General features: G+C 33.8%; 1 non-coding gene across 1 annotated transcript; it reads right to left on the bottom strand.

Moving 5' to 3' along the window:
• Positions 1-12,372: 12,372 nt before the first annotated feature.
• Trnag-gcc lies at positions 12,373-12,443 on the bottom strand. Its single transcript has one exon. It is a non-coding gene; the product is annotated as a tRNA-Gly (tRNA).
• Between the last annotated feature and the right edge of the window lie 1,203 nt (positions 12,444-13,646).

Below are 13,646 nucleotides of genomic sequence, written 5' to 3'. Positions count from 1 at the left end.
TGGTCATATATGAATTATGTTGGTGATGATGTTCAATAAAATTTGAATCAAACCCAAAAATACCGGAACCAAAATCAAAAGAAACGTCAGTACAAATGATAACTGTGAATTAAGCAGCGGCGTGCATACAGGGTATGTACATTGCACAAGTTATGCACTAAGCGGGCAGATAAAAATCTCAGGTACAAGTTATAAAAACTTAAGGGTGTGCTTTTTATCTCATAAAATGCCTAAAGTTGGTTTGTATAACTAGTATATGTATAAATATAATAGTATAGTTTTTTATGTCGGTAACTTTAGTTCTTCTACAGATGTCCTCATTTCTGATTTGATCACGTAGAGATTCTCCTAACATAACTATTTCCATCGCTCGCTGAGTGACTCTGAGCCTTCTTATGAGCAGACCCCATATGCACGCTACGGCTATTAAGGGTACCCATATGTGTAAAATCGGAAACTCTGTATATTAGTAACTAACTATTCCCCGTGGTTTCACCAAAGTAAAGTAATGTTTTAGCATAAAATTAGTCATGAAAATAAGTGCACTTTACAGCGTGTTTTTGGATCGTTTTGGACCTAGAAAACGAAAAACTATGTGTATGGTTTTCAAATGGTCATATATACATTAAGACCCACAGTTAAAACCGTGGAGTAACAGCTAGTATCTCATAAATAAGCTTTGGAAATGTACGCTAATCCGCTTTGCGGCGCGGCTTTACAGGTAGAGTAACTAACCGTGTTCTAAGCCTCTCACACTTTTACTTATCCAAATTTACGAAAAGCTGAAGATTTAGTGCAAAATCAACAACATTATGGATTTTCGAGAAAAATATGGACCGTTTTCATAATGTTGAACTAATATTTACGTAATACGAGTTTTATTGGCTATTACAAAGGTTATCGTGCGTCGTAAATGAATAACGTCATTCGTTATTGAATATACAAAGTTTATTAGAGCTTATTCTTAGTTAAAGCACTTAGACTATAACTAATTCTATTAAAAGGTGTAATAAACACATTAGCAATTTTCGCACACTTCATATGACCATCGACACGAAACGTTAATAAATTAGAGATATCTGCATATACTCTAAGAAAAATACAAAACATGCAACAAGGACATATCATGATTTGGACTAGATTGATTATTTTTAATTTGAGGCGATATCTATAACGTAAACGTCCGCAAAGAAGGGATGTTTGAAAATGAATTAATTATCTGTGCTAGCAAAAAAAAATTGTATGAAAGTCATACGTGATATCTAAAATTAATAGTAGCAATTGTTATTAGCTTGTACATTATATGAATTTAATGTACTGTAAAATAAAATTGATTAAACGGATTGATGAAATATTTTTCTTTGTAGAGAACACCTCTCATGTTATGAATTCGAAAATTCAAAAAAAAAAAAATATTTTTGTTTAATTTAAATAGACATAAAATATTAAAACGAGAATATATTTCTCGGTTTGTACTCTTTTCACGCAACAAAGGAGTGTCATCGACGTAAGTTGTACGGCTATGCAAGCTGAAGCGGGAAAATAGTCTTATTAAAATAATGCTATATTTATTTTTACAGACACCACTGTCATAATCCCGCCTTATTTTAACAGTTTATTGTGCCATTTTATCTTCTAGGGGATGTACGAACATAAAATAGTTTCGTGCTAATTTTTATTATTTCAATTATATTAACCGATGACAGTAGCATGCAAAATGACGCTTATGTGGTATTTAAGATACGGTGGGTACCCAACCAATATTTACTTGGGTCAACTTACAACAAGCGATCGTTTATATGAGCTGCATACAATTGGCGACCCCATCCTGAAAGTGGATGCCAATTTCCTATTTTCAGAAGAGTATCGTACTCATAACTAACTCCAATAAGAACTTTGTAGTATTTACCTTCATTGAATACAAATCGCCTAGTTTGTTATTTTTATTATACAATACTAACAAGATACTGTTATTCCCAGGTCTCACAGCGCGTTCAGAAAGTAAGCAGACATCGATACAGCATGTTAGATTCACGATCCGTACATTTCTTTCACATTTTATTGCATCCATGTAGACTTCGATAATTTACTATAATCTACTTACATTATAAATAACTACCAATACATTTCATACGCCATTGTGGTTGAAAAATTAGTTTTTAATATTTGTTAGTTGCAAGTCTTTTTAATTACTTAAAACTTTAAAGACGTTTAAATGATCCCACTTCTGATGTTATAAATGTACAAGTTCCCTTTTTTTGTAGGGATTTTTATGTTAGGTTCCAAATTTAAGTATTTATGAACAATAACGACGGTCGTTTTGATTTGGGACGTCAATACACAAATTTTATCTTCTCATCTCTTCCTTTTGTAATATTTATTTAAGATTGGACTTGCAACTAAAACCTTTCCCTCTCTTACATATTTTCATAAGTTCCATACACTAGATAGTTCCCTGTTTGATTCAGTATTCCGAGTGTAAGCTACTCAAAACCTAACTCGGGATGCTGACGGTTTTTATCAATTCTTGCGCATGAGACGTAGTGAGTTACAAACATTTTATTACAGTTTGTAACAAAAACTACAAAAAAAAATGTTTTGAAAAGTATTAATGATTTCATTATTAAGTTATGCATCTCAAACGGTAAGTAAAAAAATTCAACATTATTAACTTTTATAGGTTTAATATAATTAGTGTCTTGTCATTTTAGAATGGATTTTAGTCATAGAACTGTAACCCGCACTTAAACAGCGTGGTGAAACTAGTTGGTCTGGTATTCCCCCATAAAATAATAGAATAAGAATACCATAATAGTATAGATTAATTCTTATTCAAGCGAGGTCCATTATCGCTGTGATATTTAAATAGTATCTGTAAATTGACTATTGTTGACAGCTACTAATTTAATATCACCCAGAATCCAAGCCCTTAGGACCAGCATAAATCGGGTAAAAAGGTATTTATATCTTTACCTCACGTTAGTTCAAACGTAACTTGTGGTAACAATATACATATTCCAATGTTTAGAGATCAACCTGAAAAATTGCCTATTTTGTCTTGGGGTCGTAACTATAATTTATGACACTAAACTTGACCGATTTCAATATCATCCAGAATCCAAACCCCTGAGGCCACCGGAGACAGCAGAGTGAAGCTTTTTTATCTTCATCCATCGAAAATTCAAACGTAACTTGTGTTCCAATGTTTACAGATCGACTTGGGCAATCCCCTTTGGTGCCTCGGGGTCGTTACAATAGTTTGTGACGCAAAGAGTTGAAGTTAAATACCATTGTATTGATAAGTATTGTATTGTCTTGATAAGGTTATTTTACCTTATTATTAAATATATTAAATATTGAGCACAAAAGATCCTGGAGGGTCGAAGGGCACCCGCTGAAGCGGGCCTCATTACAAGATAGATAGAAATATATTAAATAAATGTTACAGCCACGGTAAGTTCACCTTCCAATTTATGTTTATTTTCAATATTCAATCCTTCCGTAACCTCGATATTTATAACTTAGCAACGTTGTTATTGTCGAAAAGATACATATAATTTTAAACAAATAACAAATTTGCTTAGCAACTTATCTGCAAATTACAAATAGATTGACTATAGAAAACGGCCATTAGTGTAGTAAAATTATAACGTTTCTAAATGATATATTTGTCAAATTATGAGGTTATCAAATTATGTCGTGGTCATGTTACCACTTAGCGTTACGATAGCTTTGCGTCCTCTCTGAGGCACGTGGATTGACAAACAAAACCATTTCCCTAACTCCGGTCTTGTGCTGAGAATTTTTGGCAAATAAATACAATAATTGTCAATCGGTTGGACTCAGTAATCGAACTTAGGGAATCGCCGTCATGCCACCACCATCACCTGTAAACAGAGCAACACTTTAAATAAATAAATAAATATACTACGACAATACACACATCGCCATCTAGCCCCAAAGTAAGCGTAGCTTATGTTATGGGTACTAAGATGACTGATGAATATTTCTATGAATAATATACATGAATACTTATAATATACAGATAAACACCCAGATACTGAAAAAACATTTATGTTCATCGCATAAATATTTTCCAGTTGTGGGAATCGAACCCACGGCCTTGGACTCAGAAAGCAGGGTCGCTGCCCACTGCGCCGTCGGCCGTCGAATAATTGTCAATTGGTTGGACGCAGTAATCGAACTTTGGGTATCGCCGTTAGCCATCTAGCCATCGCCTATAAACAGAGAAACACTTTACAGGAGCACGTTCTATAACATGCCGCCCTGTGCCCATCAATTTGTGGCTTCGGTGAAGCCTCATGTACTTGTAACTACCCCGGCAACCACGCCCTTCAAACCGGAACATATGGCTTATTTCTGCCGCTAAGCAGCATTGTACTACTACGATACTTCCCAGGACGAACTCGTTTACAAAAAGCTATATTACTGCTAAACTATAACAAACTATTCTTTTTACTATATGTTATTATTACTATTCTTTTTTTTGTCAAATTCTATTTTTCGAACAAAATGAAAAAGGATGATATGAAACTCCCATCCCAAATATTGACCGAAATAAAATATTCATAAGTTGGACCTAAATCAGACCCATATCAAAACTTAGCAACATTTGACTTCAGTAAGAAAGTGAAAGAGGATAAATAATAAAATGATACTATTTTAGTGCCTACCAAAAATGCCTTGACTCAACAGTTGTTTAAAATATTACTGAAACTATTTACTTCATGGCCCTTTATCCGACTGCACTAAAGGGTGGTGTTTTTCGGACGATTGTCTCAAACTTGATGGTTCGGTATTCCTCTTTTAAAATCACACGAACGCCATACATGCTATTATGTTTATAACAAATTAAAAAACCCTGACATTAACATCTTTTCATCTTTTTCATGACACTTTCTTTAGCTTTAGGGCGAAATTAAACTTCGACTAATTATTTTATAATTGTTTTTTTAAGGCATGCAGGTTTCATGACGATGTTTCTATCATCGATTAAGCAAGTGATATTTAATTGTTTCGAACGCACACAACTTATTAAAGTTAAAGGTATGAGCAAACTCAGAACCCCAAAACTAAAGTCCAAGCCTAAGAAGAATATTTATTAAATTTATTAATTAACTATCCTTCTCCCATAGATAAAGCTCGAACATATAACAGTAGTAAATAGCTCCTCTGGTGATAAACAATATTTTAACGACCGGCGGTAATAAATCAAAATCAAACAGTTCAACCAGAATAAAGCAATTTTAAACATTTGCATAAATGCTGCTGACATAGCATTATTTACCCCAAAGGGGTTTAATAAAAAATGGGACCTCTTTCCATGGTATTATATAAACTACCTTTATAATCCAAATAAATGGTATCGTATCCTACAGTCAGTTAGGTCGAATTCGTTGGCGGCTTTGAAAATAGGTGGTGGTTATTAATACAAGAGTACCTACTAGCTCGTGTAGTCGCTGTTCCTAAACTAAAACCCATGTCTTTAAGCAAATTATTTATCTTAGCAATCCCAAAGTTTAAACGAATCTGCAAAATTTAAAGACAAGAACAAAAATTTAAGAGCATAGCTGTGACAAAGTCTCAAAACTTACTATAAAAATTCTAAAATCATTTATTTCAAGTAGCTCTATGTTATAAGCACTTTTGAAACGTCAAGTACTCGTATGTCTGATTGTAGTCACGCCAGTTCGCATAGCAGATTCTACCGAGAAGAAGGCGGCAAGATACTTGGCAGTTGCTCTTTTCCAACATCAACATTTATATGTAGTATGAATTCAGTACATACAATGCAGGTACATAGTACGTACAATAGACAAGCAAAGCGTTTTATGCAAATAAATCGAAGGAATTAAGGAACAATTTGTTATTTTGTGCAAAAACGAGATAAGTCGTGTTGCATGAAGCAATGCAAGCTTATGCAACATAATGCTTTCATACACGACTCTTCGTAAAGCTTTCTTCGAATATCGAAAAATAATAGCCATAGTAGAAATATACAACATCCATTGAAAGAATGTACAATAGATGGAAAAGGTTACATAGATAGTCTAGAGTGATCGGAAAATCGAATAAAGCTCCACGCAATATAATAACATCGAGTTAACTTGATATCGAATGCGGAACCCTTTCTGCGAAAGCCCCAATCACGCTACACCAATTTATTTTTATATGATGGAGCAAAGAATTTTCAGGTTCGTTTCACAAGTTATTCAGTTTGTGAGGGCTTTGTAAAAAAAAGTTACTTTGATCCCGTGCGACCGAGTTGGGTCTTACTTTTCCAATTTTATTTTTGTCATGTACATAATGTAATAGTTTTGAGTTTGTCTACAATTTAGTCGGCCTTTAAAGTACTTTTATTTAAATTAGCTGCAATTCTTTCACTTTGGCTTGAGGTAACTACTATAAAGTATTTAAAAAACAAATATTAAAAATAATAATTTATTTAAAAATGCCTTTATTAGGAACATAAAATACGAGATTAAAAATGAACCTCAAAAGCATTTAAATAATAAATAAAAAATACGTCTACCAAACAATGTGTGAATTAAAAAATGGCAGCAGGCAGCCGCTGCTTTGGATATCCAAAAAAAATATAGCCTTTATAATCAGGTAAATATCTTAACTTCATACATTCAAATCCGTTTATACAGGCATATAGAAGTTATGGTTGAATGAAGAGTCACATATATAATACATAAGTGTGGTTTATATATACTTTTTATAGAATTTGAACTTGTCACCATTAATTCATTCTGCATACTGTTCAGAAATTTATTAAGGCAAAGAAACAAAATTACATTTTGTCGGATGAATTTCTTAATTACACAAATTCCTTGGCGTAATCACTGGGGGAAATCTTAAGTTGGTGTCAGACGAAATCCTTATTAAATAAAATGGTGTAGACGCTTCTGAGTATAATATAATTATATTCCCCACTCACTGGACGTTTTTATCACGCGTGTTGGGGATATTGTATATTTTCATTTAAAAAATAGCCCAATTGGTATGCATGTTTGACAAAAGATCATGGTCATGATGTTTTAGAGTTCAGGACTCTGATAAGACAGGATAGATAGAAAGACAGATAGACGGACAAAGTGCAATTTCACCCTAGTGAACTCGGTTTCGTTTTTGGCTTACACATAGGACTCATTAATTGTTCACTTAATATTGTTGTCGAGTAGCCCGTCCTACATGCTTCAATGCGGCAATCTAAAAGAAGTGAAGTGATTTCATTTAAATTTAATTTAAGAAAAACCTCTTATAGCGGTCGTATATACAGAAGTATGTTATTATAGTTAATATTATACGTGTGAAACCAGAGACATAAAACTGCTTGCTATTAAAGCTAAAGAACGATTTTAGCTTAACGTAACTAGTGTACGTCGATCATCATAGAATTAATATTTTAGAATAAAAATGTCATGTAAGTTTAGAAAAAGTCATGATAATTTAAAAGATTAAGTTTTGAGTTAAACGGGGATGCAACTTCAAGGCCACAGAAAACTTAACAGTATAAGAAAGTTCAAGTACTACGAAACTCTGAGGTAATGTAAATTTAAAAGTAAAAATGAATTGAACTGGGGTAAGCTTCAAGGCCATATTAAATAAACAAGGAAAATTTCTAAAGTAAAAAAGTTGAACTGGGATGACACTGCGAGGTCATAAAAAAGATTGTGGCTTGACATTTTCTATTTCGGTATCCGAGCACGGTATCTGTGAATCTGTGCATGAAATTCAATCCTCTTCACTTACAGTACTTTCACAAGTACAAGGTGTCCTGAAGTGTAGGTCGGAAAAATAACTTTCATTGGTGTTAAGCGATAAGGAAATATTACGCCACCTGTAATTCAGGCAAATAAGGTAGGATGCACTCTTACCATCACCCTGTATATTGCAGTCGAGAACTTAATTATTGTAACCATCATCAATATCATATTAACCCGTCACCATACCGTCATGTTTAGGCCATAGTCCACAAAGCTAGCCCAGTGCGCATTGTTAAAAATCTTAATTGTTATCTAAACAAGTATCAAGACAGGTTTATATAGATAATACTTGCCTTTACAGTATAAATAAATAAATATACTACGACAATACACACATCCCTATCTAAACCCAAAGTAAGCGTAGCTTGTGGGTACTTAGATAGCTGTTGAATATTTTTATGAATAGAATACACACAAATACTTATAATATACAGAGAAACATCCAGACACTGAAAAACAATCATTTTCATCGCAAATCATTTTCCAGTTGTGGGAATCGAACCCACGGCCTAGGACTCAGAAAGCAGGGTCGCTGCCCACTGCACAAGTCAGTCGTCATTTGGCCGTCAGTATCTTATTTTGATTTATAGATTAGGACATAATTCAACAAGCAGAGCGTTCTAGATAGCAGACATCAGAACTCCCTGACATGTGAAGCAAAAGCGTTAGAACACAAAGTTATGTTCCAGTTAAATTTGGTCTACTTTTGAACCGGAAAAATAGTTTTCAAGACAGCAAAGGAACACAGACCTGTTTAATAATTCAGCGGTTTGTTATTGCCCTCTTTGTGAAACAACAAACACGGATGCATTCGCCGTTGAGCACACATTGCCCAGATGTTTTATTCAAAACTCTGAGAACGTCGCGAAAAACTACGCGCTTAAAAATGCTTCAAGTGCAACCCACAAACTGTGATCGACCAAGTCTTTTTTTTAATTCGCTGTCCAGCGCTTGCGATCTCAACCGGGCTTTATGCTGGGTGTTCGGCTTCTTATTACGGTAGCCGACGGCTTTCATACAAACGTGGCGGTAAAAGTAGCAAAAGTTTTGTAGCAGCAATATTGACCTATACTGCGTGGAGTACAACATTTTACATGAATGACATTTGTTATTTGTTGTCAATGCTCTTGACTAATAATGTTTAAATACCATGAGTACATCGCTTTATAACATCTGCTACATGCAACACAATAATTACTTACCGTAGCTCAAACTCCTCCCAGATCAGACCATAGACAATTTGAGAAACTCATACCAAACCTAAACTTGATAAAGATAATAAAGGTCTATTTTTATCTTGGTAAGTATCTTTAACGCCTTTGGTTGCCTGGAAGAGTTTTCTGTTGTTTTTTTTTCTGTGGTAGGCAATAAAAATGTATTTATTCATTCATTCAAAAAGATAAATTCTACGCAGACAACAGCTAGAATAAAATATTAAAAATAACCATAGAGATTTCGGTATTCTTATTTTATTGTATTTTTCTATTTTTTTAGTTAAGGGTAAGTTGTCAAATATTTTCGTTCGTGGGTCCGGAGGAATTTTGAACAGAAATATTGAGTGAGAAGGTTTGTATTTTGCTCGCGTACTACGTTATTTATAAACGACGAAATAATATTTTTCAAGTAGCCAACGTCGCTACGCTTATATTTACGCGACGTCATTTCTGATTTAAAATGATAAGAAAAGGATAAGAAGCAAGTCTATATAGTTATAGTCTAGAACGTCTGTTGTTTGTACATATCATTTACTATCTAGACCCTAGAATATTTTTTTCTAGTCTATTGGGTGTCGCGTAGTAATCGATCAGGGGTTTAATAGAACTGCCAAAGCCTTAAAGGTTAGCCCCTTAACATCTTGGAATGCATCATCACTTACCAGTTGACGCAGACGACATTGCTGTCAAGGGCTAACTTATTGTGGAATTTGTGTTTCAGACATTTTCACTTTCTGTACAGTTCTGTCCTGACCTGACCTGGTCAGGAGTTCAGAAAGTGTACAACGGGTTCACGGGGTGAGCTGTTGTGCTTTTGAGTTCGGGAATACCCTCAGTGGGCTAAGCTATAATAATAAGCTCTGTCTTGCTCAAGCGGAAGAAGACAGAGGTAGCCAAAAAGCTGTTTTACGAGGATAAAAAATAAATAATAAAGAGCCCCCTTAGTGTCCGTCCGATACGAAAAAACCTTTATTATATACCTACATATAATTAGTCTCTCTGAAAGTCGTCAGTAGTCGTCGGTGTTCAGGATAATGTACGGACGTACCTACACACATTCGTTCTGTCAGTGCTATACTATTTTGTTTTAATTTATTTATCCTTTCTGCGGAAGCTGTAAATCCATATTTTGGCAAATAAACGGTTCCAGTTTGCTTGAGTACAAATAGTATTGACTTTATTTTTTGTTTTTTTTATTTTAAATATTTTTTTGTTACGTAACTTCCCACATATTTAATACACTTTATGAGGTCGAAACCTAACTTAACCTTTCCTACAAGAATATAATTATAGTATTATGAATGATAAAATTATTGTTGTAAACTCGTCTAGGTAGTACTTTTAAACCTATTAATATTATTATATCTTTACTTCGCCTGCGCTGGGTCTCATAACTTCAATCTCTTAGAATGTTATCTTTTCTTTGTCTAAGAAATTTCTTTTAGCTCAGTTTTATCAAAAGATTAATATAAAAGGGTGAGCGTAGGTCATTTTTAAATGAGGTGGAACTTTCAACTTGGCTACACAAACTTACCAGTTTCTGAGTGCTTTGTGTAGCAGTGCCGAATGCCACGCGGCCAATGAGGATAATAATACTTTGATATGATGCTTCATAAAGGTTTACTTTTAGTTCGCTTCTTAGTTATAAGAATATTTAAATATTTATCGATAACGTATCGACCATAATGCATCTGTACCAATAACAAAGGTTCGATTATGTACGACATATTAAAAATTCTGTTAGGTATACATTCGAAAATACCACGGCAGTTATATTAAACCAATATTACACCCTCTATCGGTGTATGAGTCGTACCGAAACGCTTAGGCGCGGCACGTGATAACTAGCAACGGTCGAACCCACCAGACTAGACCAAAGAAGATTCAGAAATAATAATTTCCAAAATCTCTCTGCCGGAAATCGAAACCGGGAACTTCCACTTATAATACAGCACTCACCACCTCAAAATTCGAGTGTTTGACGTTTGTTTCCTGAAGATCTATTTTTTCATAAAACCATACATACCTACTTATTACAGAGCAAATACGTACTTTTCATTTTTGTTTAGGTTTGAATACTAAGAAAGTTTATTTATTATATGTATATATTTAAGTAATGCAATATGAAGAAATCGCTATTTAGCGATGAGGCCGCCAAATTGTATACGTTGTGTTGTTTTACTTTTCTTTTTCTTCTATGTATTTTTTGTGGTGTGCAATAAAAGTATATTCATTCATTCATTCATTCAAAGTTTATAATGTTTATGATAATTATTTTTCCACTATATAATTAATTTAAATTATATATTGAACATTACTAAGATTCTACTGTCAAAGACGATACTTCTTTAATCACATTCATTATTCTTTATTATCTTTCTTTTCAAATGCATATATATATATTCTTTTGGAATAATTATTAAAAAAGAGTAAATATGCGTGTAGGTGTCATAAACATCGTAGTGTGTGTAATGTTTTATTAATTGATTTAATTTATGTTTTATCCGTAATTTAAAATATGAGCGGTAACATACGTCTCTATATAAACGTGGGAATTTTCGGACTCCCCGTCCACCGTAAAAAGAGGGGTACAAAGTTTTTGCTTCACGTATTAATATATAGATGTGCAGGTTTCATTCGTGACCATTATTTTGAAAAAATATTGTAATGGCTGACAATAGCAAGGTTACATACTGGAATATTAAAAATTCCCTCATTCGTATGTAATGCCATCATACATACGAGCGAGGGTATGATATAATTTATGTGACTAACTGGATAACTATAATAGATCCACCCAATTTGAGTTGGTTAGGTCTGCTAGATGAGTAATTTACCGACAAATGTTGATCATAAACTTATAATGTTGGCAGAATCAAAAGAACTTATAAAGAGGTTTTTAATAATATTATTACATCATATTATAGTGGAACGTCTCTAAAAACGCTGCACGGAGATAATTAAAGTTTTAATGAGACCTCGGCAGTAGGTACCTGTTACAAAAAGCTATTTCACAGCGCTTTATCACAGAGAAGAATAATTTTAAAAAATGTAACGTTAATCATTTTATGACGTGTACGGTGTACCTGCATAACTTTAAATAAAGAATATAAAACCGGAGATATTTTTATACACTTCTATGATTCATTAAAAATTAAAAGGTCACTAATTTTGCTTAATCAAAACACTGTAAGTATGAGACTAGATTTATAAAAAAACAAGGTCCTAAAATAGAATTATATAAGTCAAGAGAAATTAGTCTTAAAAAAGGGTGTTTCTTGTTGAAAAACAAGAAAAAATAAATAATAATAATTTGGTTAGTATACAATAATTTTTGGTTAATGTTTTGAAAAAATTAAAAATTATGCATCGGCCGGGAATCGAACCCGGGCCGCCCGCGTGGCAGGCGAGCATTCTACCACTGAACCACCGATGCTTGTATGATACATTTGAAATATTTAATCAAAATGACATTCAAAAAACAAATCTTATTTTTTCCCTTATTAAGTCAAAAGTCATAAGTTTTCTGTGAATTTTTGTTCTTCTATTTTTTTTTGTTTTTTATTACCTATACACTCAATGTTAGAAAGGGAGATAGAAAGGGAACTTTTTATAACGGAATTATCCTACCTTAACTAACCTTATCTTGACGAAATTGTATGGAGATCTATCTCTTGAGTACAGAGATCGAATACCTGCTATTCCGTAAGCGTAACAATCATTTTTTTAAGAATAAGCTGTTAATTATTACGTAGAAAGTAATGAGGTATGGATCAAGCAGTTGGCCGACCAGAGTGACAAACAGAGCAACGCAGGCAGGGCAAGAAAGTAACACTCCTAAAAAGTACCGCGCTGTGAAACGAAGATGTTAAGCCTCGTGTCAATATTCTGTTCAAACCGAAACACAAAGTTATTTTTTCGAAATTGTGAATTGGACTTGCCCACAAAAGGTTCCCACTACCACTCAAACATGGAACCTACAGAAAATGTATTTAGCGATTTAATATACATACAATTGACCTTGTAATTTGGATGGATTAGTCGAACTTTCTAATCACTCCAACGAGGTAGTTTTTCTAATTACCAAATACTAGAATTGTATGTACCTTCTGCAAGATTACATACGCTGTCCACTCAGTACGATGAGTTTGTTGGCTTATTTACAAATTAAACTACGTGACCCAATCCAGTGAGTTCGTGACCAAAGAATATGAAACATCACGTAAATTAAACCGATACGGCGACGAAGCGTACTGAAAAAAATAATAATTTGGAAAAACCCACGTTATAAGGTTGTCTTGCTACAATTCCAAATCGATATCGATAACGATATTCTTAATTCAAACCGTTTTTTTTCCTGTACTGTACCATAATGCATCAGTGAGATGCTTTATTTCCTATCAAAATCTAGCCTATTTACTTGACTTATGAGATTTAAAACCCTAATACACTGAAAATTAAGCTTACAAATTAAGCAAACAATCCTGACATTCTCTACTCATCACATTAACTCATTACCGGCCCACTACTGAGCACGCGTCTCCTCCCACAATGAGATGGGGTTAAGGCCGTAGTCCACTACGCTGGCCCAGTACGGATCAGTGGACTCCACACTCTACCACTCCACAGATTTCCTCAC

The sequence above is a fragment of the Pararge aegeria genome, chromosome 15 (genome assembly GCF_905163445.1).
Source record: "Pararge aegeria chromosome 15, ilParAegt1.1, whole genome shotgun sequence".
Lineage (NCBI taxonomy): Eukaryota > Metazoa > Arthropoda > Insecta > Lepidoptera > Nymphalidae > Pararge > Pararge aegeria.
This window is presented reverse-complemented; position numbering and strand designations above follow the sequence as displayed.